Source organism: Dasypus novemcinctus, chromosome 22 (genome assembly GCF_030445035.2).
Source record: "Dasypus novemcinctus isolate mDasNov1 chromosome 22, mDasNov1.1.hap2, whole genome shotgun sequence".
NCBI lineage: Eukaryota > Metazoa > Chordata > Mammalia > Cingulata > Dasypodidae > Dasypus > Dasypus novemcinctus.
Genome location: NC_080694.1, coordinates 75,058,563 through 75,073,130, shown reverse-complemented (window position 1 = coordinate 75,073,130; position 14,568 = coordinate 75,058,563). Strand labels below are relative to the sequence as shown.

At 41.5% G+C, this 14,568-nt stretch overlaps 1 protein-coding gene and 1 non-coding gene across 2 annotated transcripts in view; both read right to left on the bottom strand.

Annotated features, from left to right (window-relative positions):
- LOC101442557 (saoe class I histocompatibility antigen, A alpha chain-like) overlaps window positions 1-14,568 on the bottom strand; it is a 1,048,500-nt gene that overhangs the window by 310,614 nt on the left and 723,318 nt on the right. The window lies entirely within an intron of this gene.
- LOC111764084 (U6 spliceosomal RNA) lies at window positions 8,962-9,068 on the bottom strand. The gene has a single exon (XR_002796782.2). It is a non-coding gene; the product is annotated as a U6 spliceosomal RNA (small nuclear RNA).

The following is a 14,568-nucleotide window of genomic DNA, read 5'->3' as shown; positions in this document are numbered from 1 at the left end:
ATCCAGGCAGCTGAGGCTCCAGGCTGCCCCGCTTTAGGCACAGGGGCCAAGGCTATTTCATGATCATTGTCACTGCAACAGGATCCTGATATCAGGGACCAGTGATGGGGGAGGGTTTTAAGCCTCCAAATTGCCTGTCCAGACATGGTCTCATTGTACCCTTCTAAGGCAGTGTGTCCAGCCATGGATGGGCAGTGTGGGCACTGGAGAGTGGAGGGAGCAGCCCAGAACATGTCCAGTGAGGGCAGAATGGACACATGGACCCAGAGCCTGGAGGCACAGGGCACAGTGTTTCATCCACCTGTCATGCACTGGAGCATGGCCTCTACTTTGAACCAAAACAAAGCCCTCGACTGAGGAGGCTGAGGAGTAAATACAATGTGGTGCCTGGACTGGGTCCTGGGACAGAAGTAGGCAGTGGCAGAAAACCTGGAGACATGAGAATAGGGTCTGCAGGTGGGTCTGTAGGTGAGTCTGCAGGTGGTTCAGCAGGTAGGTCTGCAGTAGGTCTGCAGGTGGGTCTGCAGTAAGGTAGGTCTGCCATAGGTCTATAGGAAAGTCTGAGGGTGGATCTGCAGGTGGGTTTGCAGCAGGTCTCCTGGTGCATCTGCAGGTAGTTGGGCAGGTGAGTCTGCAGACTGGTTTGCAGGCAGGTCAGCAGGAGGGTCTATAGACAGGTTGGCAGGTGGGTCTGCAAGCAGGATTGCAGGCAGGTCGGGAGGTGAGTCTGCAGTAGATCTGCAGGTAAGTCTGCAAGTAGCTCACAGTCAAGGACCAGTGTTTATGTCTCAGCATTGACAAATGTACTGTGGGGTGTGAGGGGCTAACAGCAGGGAAGGTGGGTGACAGGGTACAGGAACTCTCTCTAGGAGAACTGCTCTCTCAATCCAGAATTATTCAAGGAAAATGAGAATAAATAGCTAAACTCTGACTAACTAGCCTTCTTGGGGTTACATAGGAAATTCTGAAGTATCGTCAAGGAAATGAACCCCTGCTGCTACTCAGCCCAAGCTTGCTACATAGTTGCCGGTGTGAGAAGGAGCAATATTAGGAACCAGTGCCTGTAGACGCGCTCTCAGAGGAATGTTCCTGGATGTGCCTCTTCTGGGAACAGTACACCCAAAGTGAATTTCAAGGGTGCCATGGGCCTGTATTTTAGGTCACACCATACCAGTTGTGCCCTTTTCCTTTGGTGAAGCTCACCAACTCATTTTCATCAGCCGCTCTAGCAGAGGGATGGAAAGCTAGTTTCCCTTGCAGAACCCTGTCATGGGACTTGAGGAGTTGTGGTGACTCAGGCCCGCAGGAGCTGGGGTGAGGCAGTGGGAGCAGAATCAGAGTGCTGGGAAGGCCGTGGAGACAACCCAGTTTTCTTGCTCAATAGAAAGCATTTAGGCCCAGGGAGGGGCGTCTCATGAGATGAAGGAACGAGCCCTGGTCAGGGGATTCTGAGGTTTGGCCTCTGCCCTGCCATGACTCCCCCTTCACAAAACAGGTGAGTGGGCTCAGAAGGGTCTATGGAACCCCAAAGTCTGAGCAATGACTGGCACAACCTAGCATAGCTGGGTCCTGGCCACCTGCCCTGCTCCTGGGGACTTGTGACCACTCCTGGGTCACCTCAGCACACAGGCACGTGGTGTCGCTCAACTCAGGGGAGGTGGGAGATGCCCAGGACAAGCCCTCAGCACTGGGGTCTGCTAAGAGCATTTAATAGTTAAAGGAGGACAGCCCTCCAGGGGACTCTTTATGTCAAGAGGGCTCTGAGCTTGTGAAGTGAGGAAGTCCAGCAGGTCCCTGGTGCAGCACCAGTGCCATGGGATGTAAAATGTGTTACAGGGAAGAAAAAAGTCCTACAGCCAAGTACATTTGGAAAGTTTAAAGGCTTGTAGGCTGAAGGACTTTCTCAGAGCCTTTAACATGCAAAAGTGCACTGAATGGCTATACAAGGTATGTGGGTAGAGGTGGGAATTATGAGTAGCTTTCTAACTTGATTCACCAGAAAAAACTGCCTTTTAAACTCTATTTTTAGAAAAGTTTAAGATTCACCTTTACATAAAAATTACACTGAAAATACACTACAAATATAGGGAATTCCCATATAGGCCTCCCCAGCACCCTCACACCCAGTTGTCCCTATTATTGACATCTTAGATGATGGTGGCACATTTGTTATGGTGGAGGAACCAATAATGAAGCACTGCTACTAACCATGGTCTACAGTTTACATTTTGGTTTGCACTTTGCACCGTACAGTTCCATAGGCCTTGAGAAAGTTGTAATGTCATATGTCCATCATTGCAGGATTAAACTGAAGAATCTCCCCATCCCAGAAGTGCCCTATTCCACCCATTCATCACCCTTCCTTCTGGCCCCTGGCACTCCTGTCTTTATATCAATGACACACGTTCTCCTTCCAACACAAGGTGACATCCACAATAATGACTAATCTACTTGGCCCATGGCCACCCCCCTATGATTATTCATTCCCCTATCCCGAGGGACTCTGGACATGGGCTCCAACAACACCAGGCTCAGAGGCCAATAAGGCAGATGGAGGGAAGTGTCCTGTCCACAGCTGCACGCATTCTCCATTTTGGGGGATGGGTCCTGTCCATCATCGTTTTGTTCGCTGTGCAGGGCAAGCCTGAAAACTGGACAATAGGAGATGTCCTCTGCTCTGCTGTGATTCAGGGTTGAATCAACATTTGAATAGTCCAAAGATTTGAGTGTCTGAAAAATATGCTTAACTGTTACAGGGAAAATTATAGGTTCAAATAAAGGGAATAGAAGAATCATGGTTAGGGGAAGTATAAATGAATGTAACTATGTGATATTGGGAAATAGGTTTTCATATATATTCCAAGTAGAGCCCACCAAAGAAGTGTTAACTTCATCAAGCTGTGTACCTTGCCTCTGCTATCCAGCTGTCCCAAAAGTCCTCAGGAGTGCTCTTGTTGAGACTTTGTACACTGTGCAATCAGTGAAATCTGTCTGAGATCTGGATAAGTGTATCCTCCAGAACTATCTCCTGACTCACTTTGAAATCTCATAGCCATAAAAACTCTTATATTTAGTGTTTCCCCTTTTGGTCAAGTTCTTTTCCCAAATGCATCACTAATTAATGCTTGGTAAAAACCCCTCAGTTCCAGGGAGGCTCATTCTCTGGAGTCATGTCCCATGTCAGGGGGAAGATAGTGAGTTGATTTACAGAGTTTGGCTTAGAGAGCTCATAGCTGAGTAACAGGGAGGTTTTCTAGAGGTAACTCTTAGGCATTAATTATAATTAGGCAATGTTTCCTTTTTACAGGAATAAGGTTCGTATGTACAAGCCTAGCCTGATGGTTCGGAGTGGAGTGGCTCAAACAGTTGAGTGCCTGCTTCCCCCATGGGAGGTCCAGGGTTCAGTTTCTGGTGCTTCCTAAAAAGAAATAATGATAATAATAATAAAAAAATCCAACTCAGGGGAGCCAATGTGGCTCAATGGTTGAGGACTTACTGCACACACATGAGTTCCTGAGTTCTATCCCCAGCCTTCACTACCCGAAAAACAACAACAACAAAAGATCAAGGACTTGGCACATAGGCACATAGGCCCATTTTCTTTTCTTATATATTCCAGGGATTTTTGCCATTTTATTTGAGAAAGTAGCAGGGCTTCCCTAGGATGGAAGTTTAACATTTTTGTTTGCTTCTCTGTGGGCCTCTATCTAGTGAAAAATCATACCTATAACAACACAAACACAATCATTGTGGGAAAATAGCTTGAATTTGAATGTGGCTTGAAGTTGAAATGTTTCCATAACACAGATAAAAAGTGTGGGCTTAGGAACACTGGCCTTGACTAGATGGAATGCTGTCTAGTCAGCATGAAAATTGTTTGCATGAGGAAGCATTTGAACTTTGTATGGCTTGTTCCCTAGCATTGCAGGTGTTGCAGCTTTAGTAACAAGCAGCCTTGAAAGTAAACATAGATAACTACTGCTTTGTAATTTCTAATAAATACGATGTGGAAACTAGGGTTGAGGCTCTCGGTTCCAGAAGCTGTGAGTCCCCTGGTCCCATCTTTATTTTCTTTCTTGTGTCTTTCTTTCTGTCCTTTTATTTGCTTGTTCTGCATTGCCTTCCATTCATGCAAACCTGTTGCTGAGCTGGTCTCAGAAACTGGCACCCGAACAGGAACTCTAGGGGAAGAAGGATCGCTTTGAGCAAAACTAAAGGTGTTGTCAGGACACAGAGCCCCGAGTGGTTGAGGAGGCCTTCCCAATCCTCAGTAAGGACACTCTCAGTTATTTCAGCAGGGTTTCAATGGGAAATGGAGACAGTTCACCTGTATGTCTGTCTCCTAAAATAAGTCCTCAAGGCGATAGGAAGAGAGGCCATTGAGTCTCATATTTTAGAATTTACAGATTATAGAAAAATATTGCTCATAGTTCCCAGAAACAGGAAGTTTAGAATTAGGAGATTAGGAAAGAGTAGGAAAAAAAGCTAAGAAATTATATGTACAAGGTGGTTTGATCCCTTTTACTATTTGAACCACTTGGACTATTGTTAAAGGTTTTGATACTAAATTCAAAGTTTTGCCTTCAGCTCCTTCATTAATGGATTTAAAAAAAATTTTTTTTCTTTTAAATGTTACATTAAAAAATATGAGTTCCCCATATACCCCACACCGAACCCAAACCACCCCTCCCACATCAACAAACTCCTCCATCATTGTGGCACATCCACTGCACCTGGCAAATACATTCTGGAAAACAACTGCAGCACATGGACAGTGGTCCACATTGTAGTCCACACTGCCCCCCAGTCCACCCAGTGGGCCATGACAGGACACATAATGTCCAGCACCCATCCCTGCAGCACCACCTAGGACAACTCCAAATCCTGAAAATGCCCCCACACCATATCTCTTCTTCCCTCTCCCGACCATCAGCAGCCACCATGGCCACCTTCTCCACATCACTACTACAATTTCTTCCCTTACTAATCACAGTAGTTCCCCAGTAGAACACCATTAAGTCCATTCTAATCTATACTCTATTCCTCCATCTTGTGGACCTTGGATGACTATGTCCAGTCCCCCTCTATATCAAGAGGATGGATGCAATTCTCCTGCTTGCAGCTGTAGGCACTCTTGGCTCCCCAGTGTGGTGGTTGACCCTCTTCACTTCCCTGTCAGCTGGCCAGGGTAAGTCCAAGAAACCAGAAGGTAGGAGCTGCAAGTCTGCTGAATCCCAGGGCCTGTCTGTCACATGGACAGATCAGAGATTCAGGTCTCCTGAGTATACACCAACCCAAATGCCAACCACAGGTCCAGTAAAAGTAACAGAAGAGGCATGTGTAGAAAGGTTATATCTGAGTCCAACTCCATCGCACTCAGAAACACAACCTCCAAAGTAAAGCCAACTGACATGGCCCTGAACTCCAGAGCCATCTGCCTTGACCATAGAACCTGTGGGTCACTGCAGCTCTCAGGAGAACCAGCACCTGGGTTTCCATCTACCTTGGCTGTCCCTGGTACCCTGCTGAGTTATGTATAAGCATCACACCCTGATGACCTCCCAGTTCTTTTTTGGAGACTCATAGCCATATAAACTCATTTGTCCTTTCCATTTCCCCCTTTTACTGAAGGTCAAAATGCAGTTTTTAACACTTGACATCACCTGTAGGCTACAATATTCTGCTGGTCTGAGTTGACCTCTTTGTTCATGGTCTTTTTGTAGTTACATCATCAGCTGGTACTTGGTAGTAATCCCTTGGTGCCAGGGAGGCTCATTCCTGGGAGTCATGTCCCATACTTGGGGGAAGGCAATGCATCTACATGCTGAGTTTGGCTTAGAGAGTGGCCACATTTGAGCAACATGGAGGCTCTCAGGAGGTAACTGTTAGGCACCCCACAGCTATAGGCCTAGTTCATATTTCAGGCACACAGATTCATAATCAGAACTGTTAGTATCAAGGGCTCATCATTGGATCATCTATCTTTATTGGTCTTTGCCATTGCACTTGGGGGATTGTAGCTGTTTTTCCATTGGGGAATGTGATAGAGCTCCCCTGGTCAGGAATTCAGCACTCTCTCATCTGTCATTTCCAACTGAAACCACTATGAAAATATCCAAACCTTTCTATGTACCCTGTATACATGCCCTGGAGAACTCCCTCCCAACCATGTGCCCCCCACTAATGACACCCCACACAAGTGCTCCTCCCTCACCATAGTTGAAACTCTCTGTAGTCCAAAACAACTTCAAAAAGGAAACTGAGGTTTCTATTAATAGAAAAATGGAATATATTGATGGGTTTAAAGGCTAGATATAGAATACATAGAAATTTAGAAAAATTAAATAAAGGAAAAATAAATCAGGGTATCGAACAAATGAAAAATAAAAAAAAGCTTTGTTTTTGACATTTTGCCTTTCATTGCTGCTACAGCTGTTGCCCTGTATGTACAGTGGCAAGGCAATTTCTTCCATTTCTTCCTCAGTGTCTTCCTCCTTTCTTTCTTTCTTTCTTTCATTTCCTGATTATTAAGTTTCTCTTGACATAAGTTTTAGGTCACAGTAATTCACATATACAATATATGGTACTCCCACATATCCAACATCAAACCCTTTGTCCCTTCCCCAACAGTGATCCTTTTACATGTTCATATTATATTTGCTGCAGCTAATGTACAGATATTGAAACGATAGCTTTCACACATGGTTTCATTTGGGTTTACATCATGGTTTATATTTTAGACTATACAATTTTCTAAATTTTTACTTATCTTATGTTTTACATTACAGTTTACATTGTAGCCTACAGACTTTTATACATTTTTGGTGTAATTTAACATGAACTATATCCATCATGGCATGATCCTGTGGAATACTTCCATTGCCCCACAGTTACCCTGATTCCATGTATTCAACACCCCTTTCCCCCTCCCCTCAGGACCCACCATGACAATCAATCTTCATTACTTGAGGGATCATATTCAGAGGTACTTGCTAAAATGTTGAGGGCTTGACATACTTGACTGTTCTAACCCATTGGGAGCCAGTGATTCTCTCAAGAGATACAATTCCCTCTGTTTGAGAACATCAGTCCTCCCCAGGATGTGGGTATACCTTCACTCACATTGTATGGTTCTCCACCCAATGATATAATCCACTATGACAAAATGAGAACTCACACACTCCCCAGAAGCTTTCCCTGTGTCAGATGCCCCCCTTAAGCATCCCAAACATGCAATCTTCCATATGTAAGAGTTTTCTCTGCACCACAATTTCAACCACATACTTGACAATCTCCTATGACCAAATGTTCCCCTCACGCTCTTCCCAATTTCTTGGGCAATCTGACCCATCCTCCCATCCCTAACATCCCTAAAGCCCACACAGCCCCATCCAAAGTTAGCCCTATGCCCCCAACTTTCCCTTCCCTGTACAAATATGTACCTCCAGCTTATCATAGATTTCACCCAAGTAGCTGTCAGCTCACAACCTTCCTCTACCCTCCAATTACCTTAAAGTTTATCATCCAGTCTCTAGCTCTTTGAGACAGCTTGGTTTACTTATTTCATATCACTGAGGTCATGTAGTACTTGTCTTTCAATGCCTGGGTTGCTTCACTCAACATAAGGTTCTCAATATTCATCCATGTTATCACATGTTTGCACTGTATTGGTTCTTATAGCTGAGTAGTACTCCATTGTATGTATACACCACATTTTATTTATCCATTCATCTGTTGATGGGCATTTGGGTTGATTCCAACTTTTGGCAATAGTGAACAGTGCTGCTATGAACACTGGTGTAAATATGTCAGTTTGTGTCCTTGTTTTCAGATCTTCTGGGTATATACCCAGCAGTGGAATTGCTGGGTCATATGGCAAATCTATAGCTAGTTTTTTGAGAAACTGCCAAACTGTCTTCCAGAATGGCTGGATCCTTCTGCATTCTGACCAGCAGTGAATGAATGTTACTATTCCTCCATATCCTCTCCAGCAATTGTAGTCTTCTGATTTTTTGATAGCTGCCAGTCTTGTGGGAGTAAGAGGGTATCTCATTCTTGTTTTGATTTGCATTTCCCTAATAGCTAAGGATTTTGAGCATTTTTTCATGTGTTTTTTAGACATTTGTATATCATCTTTGGAGAAGTGTCTGTTCTAATCTTTTTCCCATTTTTAAAATGGGCTGTTTATCTTTTTATTTTCAAGATATAGGAGTTCTTTATATATGCAAGATATGTCTTTTATCAGACATATGGTTACCAAACATTTTCTCACATTGTGTAGGCTCTCTTTTCACATTCCTAACAAACTCCTTTGTGGTGCGGGAGGCTTTAATTTTGAGGAAGTCCCATTTATCTATTTGTTCTTTTGCTGCTCATGCTTTTGGTGTGAAGTCCATAAAACTGATTCCTATTACAAGGTCCTGTTGATGCTTCCCTACTTTGCTTTCCAAGGTCTTTATGGCCTTGGGTCTTATATTTAGGTCTTTGATTCATCTTGAATTGATTTTTGTATAAGGTGCAAGTTGGCAATACTCTTTCATTCTTTTACAGATGGATATCCAGTTCTCCAGTCACCATTTGTTGAAGAGGCCATTCTCTCCCCATTGATAGGGTTTGGTGGCCTTGTCAAATACCATATGGCTGTATATATGAGGATCTATATCAGAACTCTTAATTCGGTTCCATTGGTCAATATGTCTCTCCTTGTGCCAATACCATGCTGTTTTCACTACTGTAGCCTTGCATGTTTTGAAGTCAGGTAGTGTGATTCCTCCAATTTCATTTTTCTTTTTCAATATCTCTTTGGCTATTTGCGGCCTCTTTCCTTTCCAAATAAATTTCAGTTAGTTTCTCTAGTTCATTAAAGAATGCTGTGTTGATTTTTATTGAGATTGCATTGAATCTGTAGATCAGTTTTGGTAGAATAGACATCTTTCTTTGTTTTAAATATAGTTTTATTTTAAAAATATGGAACGTTTCATGAATTTGCATGTCATCCTTGTGCAGGGGTCATGCTAATCTTCTCTGTATCGTTCCAATTTTAGTATATGTGCTGCTGAAGTGAGCACTAGACATCTTAATATTTAGTCTTCCTATCCATGAACAGGGGATAGTCTTCCATTTATGTAGATCTTTGATTTCCTTGACCAGTGTTGTGTAGTTTTCTGTGTATAAGACTTTTACATCTTTTGTTAAATTTATTCCTAGGTATTTGATTTTTTTGTGTGTGAATGGTATTTGATTCCTGATTTCTTCCTCAGATTGCTCATTATTGGTGTACAGAAATGCTACTGATTTTTGTGCATTTATCTTGTAACCTGTGACTTTACTGAACTCATTTATAAATTCTAGAAGGTTTGTTGTAGACTTCTCAGGGTTTCCTATGTATAGGATCATATCATCTGCAATTAGTGAAATTTTGAATTCTTCCTTTCCAATTTGGATGTCTTTTATGTCTGATTCTTGCCTCAGTCCTTGAGCCAGTACCTTTAAGACTGTTAAATAGGAGGGGCGATAGTGGGCATCCTTGTCTTGTTCCCGATCTTAGAGGGAAATATTTTAGGATTTCAACATTGTAAATTATGTTAGCTATGAGTTTTTCAAATATAATTCAGAAAGTTTCCTTCTATTCTGATCTTTTGCAGTGTTTTTATCAAGAAAAGGCGCTGTATTTTGTCAAATGTTTTTTCTGTATCTATAGATATGATCATGTGATTTTTCCCCTTCAATCTGCATATGTGCTGTATTATATTGATTGGTTTTCTTATGTTGAACCATCCTTTCATACCAGGAATGAACCCCACTTGGTCATGGTGTATAATTTGTTTAATGTGGTGTTGAATACAATTAGTATTTTATTGAGGATTTTCGCATCAAGGTTCATTAGAGAGATTGGTCTGTAATTTTCCTATCTTGTGGTGTCTTTGTTTGGCTTTGGTATTAGAGTAATGTTGGCATCATAGAATGAGTTAGGCAATGTTCCTTCTGTTTCAATTTTGGAAGAGTTTAAGCAAGACTGGTGTTCTTTCCAGAATGTTTTGTAGAATTCACCTTTGAAGCCATATGGCCCAGGGCTCTTTTTGGTTGGGAGGGATTTAATGACTGATTCTATCTCTTTACTTGTTATTTGTTTGTTGAGATCATCAACGTTTTCTTTTTTCAATGTAGGCTGCTTATGTATTTCTAGGAATTTGTCCATTTCCTCTAAATTGTTGTTTTTGTTGGAATATAATTTTGCAAAGTATCCTCATATGATAGTCTTCATTTCTGTGGTATCAGTAGTGATATCTCCTTTCTCATTTCTTATTTTGTGTATTTGCATCTTCTCTCTTGTATTCTTTGTTAATCTAGCTAAAGGTTTGTCAATTTTATTTATTTTCTCAAAGAACCAGCTCTTGGTTTTGTTTATCTTTTCAAGTGCTTTCTTAATTTCTATTTCATTTAGTTCTGCTCTGATCTTTGTTCTCTCTTTATTTCTTCTTCCTTTGAGGTTAGTTTGTTGTTTTTTTTAAAACTAATTCCTCCAAGTGTGCATTTAGTTCTTCAACTTTAGCTCTTTCTTCTTTTTTGTTATATGAATTTATGGTTATAAATTTTCCTCTCAGTACTGTTTTTGCTACATCCCATAAGATTGCATATGTTTTGTTATCATTTTTATTAGTTTCAAGGTAGTTATTAATTTCTTTTGAGATTTCCTTCTTGACCTACTGTTTTTCTAAGAGTGTGTTGTCTAACTTTCCAATCTTGGTGCCAAATCTGGGTCTCTGGCCCTTGCAGATTTCCTCCTTCATTCTACTGCTGTAGAAATTATTTTGTATGACTTCTATCTTTCTTAATTCATTGAGATGTTTTTCTCTGGCCTAGCATGTGCTCTATCTTGGAGAATGATCCGTGTGCACTTGAGAAGAATGTATACCTGCTGTATTTGGATGTAATGTTCTGTATATGTCTATTAGATCCAGCTCCTCTAATATATTGTTCAAAGTCTTTGTTTCTTTATTGGTTCTCTTTTGAGATGTTCTGTCCAAAGTTGATAGTGGTATATTAATGTCCCCCACTATAATTGTAGCAATATCTATTCCTTCACTTAGTTTTCCCAGTGTTTGCCTCACATATATGGAGGCACCCTTGTTAGGAGCATAGATGTTTATGATTGTTCTTTCTTCTTGAAATATTATCCCTTTCACTAATATACAGTGTCCATCTTTGTCTCTCACAACTCTTTTGCATTTAAAGTCTATTTTGTCTGGTATTAATATAGCTACTCCTGTCTGTTTTTGGTTTTTGTTTGCTTGTAAGATTGTTTTCCAGCCATTCACTTTCAACCTCCTTGAATCGCTGGGTCTAAGATGTGTTTCTTGCAGACAGCATATGGATGGGTTATATTTCCTTATCCAATCTTCCAGTTTGAGTCTCTTGACAGGTGACTTTAATCTGTTGACATTCTGTGTTATTACCTTCAAGGAATTACTTATACTAGCCATATTTTCTTTGAATTTGTGTTTGTCATATTCTGTTTGATTTTCTTTTTCTGTTTTTGTCTTTTAGTTCCTCTTACAATCTCCTCCAACTCTGTCTCTCTTGTTTTTTTCTTTCTTCCTGCAGAACTCCCTTTAGTATTTCTTGAGAAGCAGGGTATTTGTTGGCATGCTCTCTTAGTTTTTGTTTATCTGTGAATATTTTGAACTCTCCATCATTTTTGAATGCTAACATTGCTGGATAGAGTATTCTCAGTTGGAAATTTTTTCCTTTTAGTACCTTGACTATATCATACCACTGTCTTCTTGCCTCCATGACTTCAGATGAGAAATCAGCACTTAGTCTAATGGAGCCTCCTTTGTATATGATGGTTCTCTTTTCTCTTGCTGCTTTTAGTATTTTCTCTTTGCCTTGAGCATTGGATAACTTGACAAGTATATGTCTTGGGGTAGACCTGTTGGGATTTATGCTGTTTGGGGTGCGTTGTGCTTCCTGGACATGTACAGCCTTCTTCCTGAATAGTTTTGGGTAGTTTTCAGCCATTATTTCCTGCGACACCCCTTCTGTATCCTTTCCCTTTTCTTCTACTTCTGGGATGACTAGAATACATATGTTTGTACATTTTGCATTGTCATTCGGGTCCCTAAGCCCCTGCTGGATTTTTTCTATCTTTTTATCAACCAGCTCTACTGTCTGATTTTGGATGTACTGTCTTCCCCATCACTTAATCTCTCCTCTGCCTGTTCAAGTCTGCTGTTATTTCCTGAGAGTGTATTTTTGATTTCTTGAATTGTGCTGCTCATCACCATCATATCTGTTATATTGTTGTGTATGATTGCAATTTTTTCTGTATTCTCTCCAATTGTTTTCTTCATATTCTTAATCTCTTCCTTCACCTCATCAAATTGATCCCTCATATATGTTTTGAGATCTTTAATTACTTGTTCGATGTTCTGCTCCTCTTCCTGGTTTTTAGTTTGCTCATTGAATTGGGGCATGTTTTCCTAATTATTGGTTTGGTTTGTAGTTTTTTGTTGCTGTCTGTCATCATTTTATCATGACATGTTTAGTCAGTTGCTTAGCTTCTTTGTATAGTTTGGAGTTTAATTCGTTGTTGTTTTTGCATATGTGTTAAGTCTTCTTTTTGTCTCTTTGTATTCTATTTCCTTGTTGTTGGTTAAGTTCACTTGAAGGAAAATATTAGGGCCATAGAAAGTAAAAGGCATAAGAAAAGAAAATGATTAATAGTAGTATTGATAGTAAATATTAACAAAGGAACCATGTGAAATATTGGAGAATGGATATTAGACTCATGTAAGGTATGTAGAGTTATAACACTAAGAAAAGTACAGTACATAAAAATCTGAATATGGGGAGGAATACAGTGTGAATTAAAAGGCCTGTGTGTTCAGGAGAGAGGGTAAAGGAAAAGAGAGGACAATAATATGAAGAGTGAATATAAGGCAGAAAACAGAACAAAGGTATTAGTAATAAAAAGTCAAAAAAATAGGGGGGCTAACAAAGAGAGGTGTAATGTAAAAGAAATAATCGATGATGGAAGATGGAAAGATGTAGAGGAAAGGGAATAGTTTTGGTGGCCAAAATCAATACACACAGAAGAGTCAATGGAGGATGATGAAATACAGCAAATGTGAAGCTCTCCCTGCACCACCAAATGTAAGAAGAATAAGAAAGCAAAGATGGAAAGAAAGAGGAAAAAAGGGACAAAAGGGAGTGGGAAGTAGGCAGGAAAAAGAAAAAGAGCAAGAAAGAAAAAAGAAAGAAAAAAGGGCCTTGGGGGGATAAAGAAGAAGGAAAAACAAGAAAAACCAACCAAATACTAGGGAAAGTTTCAAGCAAGGAATCCTGTTTGTAGTTAAATAAAACGCTTAAGGATCTGACATTCCCCCTTTTTTTCCCTTCCTCACTTCCCTCTCTCACAAGCTGCAGGAAAGCTGGCGCAGAGGTCCTTTAGGAGTTTGACGTGGGTCCTTCTTGAATCAGCTCCACACTGAAAACAATGACTTTTAATTTCCATAGAGAGAGCACCCACACCTCACCAGGAACCCCAAGTATGCTACTGGAGGTCTGGAAAGCAGCTCCTACAGTCCCTTTCCTTTAGGTGTGTTATGAGAGGGCTTGTTGATTTTCTGACTCCACCTTCTCCCAGGCCAAATTTCCTATCCCAGGGTATTTAGGTGAATCGGGCTGAGAAAGCAGATTCGCCACTCCTCTCTTCCCAGACTCTCCCCAAGCCAGCTGGTATGCTCCTCTAAGCACAAGAAAAGAGAAAAAGAAAAGAAGAAAGTGGGGGGAATCACCAGAAAATCAAACCCACACTAGCCAGGACCCCCGATTGCACCCCCCACCAAATCCCTCCCACCCACAGAGTCAGTCCAAAACTTGAGGGCTAAGGTAATCCTGGAACTCTGGGAGTGCTGGACTTGGGAAAGGGAAGTCCAGTACTCTGCAGAGCCAGGGCACATAGGTCCATGGAACATGGGCTATGGTGGCTCAGGGGGCCCTGATCTGGAGGCCACACATCTGGATATAATAGGGCTCAGGAACACCACTGCACAACCAAAGGTTCTCAGGAAACACCGCGGCCACAAGCCCCAGGGGGAAGAGTTCTGCCAGCCCACAACTTCCGTACTAGTAAACCACAATTCTACCTTTAGCAAGTACCACCTCCACCACTCTCTCTCCACATCGATGTCCACACACCCTCTGCCTTGCAAGCCTCCAAGAGAACCCACTCTGGCAAGAGTCCAACCCCATTTGGCTGCGTCTTTGCAGGAGAGACTGTAAGGTGCACTCACTCAGATACCATCTTGCCCCACCTCTGAAGGGTTGCCTTTCCATTAACTGACATTAGAAAGTCACTTTCCCCTCCACTGACACCTCCTCCACCTCCAAAATCAGAGAACCTCAGCCAAAGTTGTCAGCTTTACAACAGGGCATCTTGCAGGCTAGAATAGAGGGAAATCATGTAGAGCTGCTTGTGCATGGAAAGGTTAACTGAAAAACACAATGTTCCATACGGGCAAAAGTGCTGAATAAGACCCTTGTTAGTGAAATCAAGCTTGTAAG